Below are 226 nucleotides of genomic sequence, written 5' to 3'. Positions count from 1 at the left end.
ATTCTGGCCGCACCGGCGTCTAGGATGGTTGGGGAGGAGGCAACCCGAGCGGGGTGCCCGGGGTTGGGAGACGGTGGCGCTGGGCACCGCGGGGGTCTCCGGGGAGCCCGTAGCTCTTACTGCTCTGCACCCCGCCCGCCTTAAAGGACGTGTTTGGGATCGGGGTTGGGAACGGGGACGCGGAAAGGGTGCGATGCGGAGACTGCTGGGGCAGCCGGGCTGCGGC

Source organism: Myotis brandtii, unplaced genomic scaffold (assembly GCF_000412655.1).
Source record: "Myotis brandtii unplaced genomic scaffold, ASM41265v1 scaffold520, whole genome shotgun sequence".
Taxonomy (NCBI): domain Eukaryota; kingdom Metazoa; phylum Chordata; class Mammalia; order Chiroptera; family Vespertilionidae; genus Myotis; species Myotis brandtii.
The sequence above is the reverse complement of the archived record's forward strand: the minus strand, read 5'-3'. Positions refer to the sequence as shown.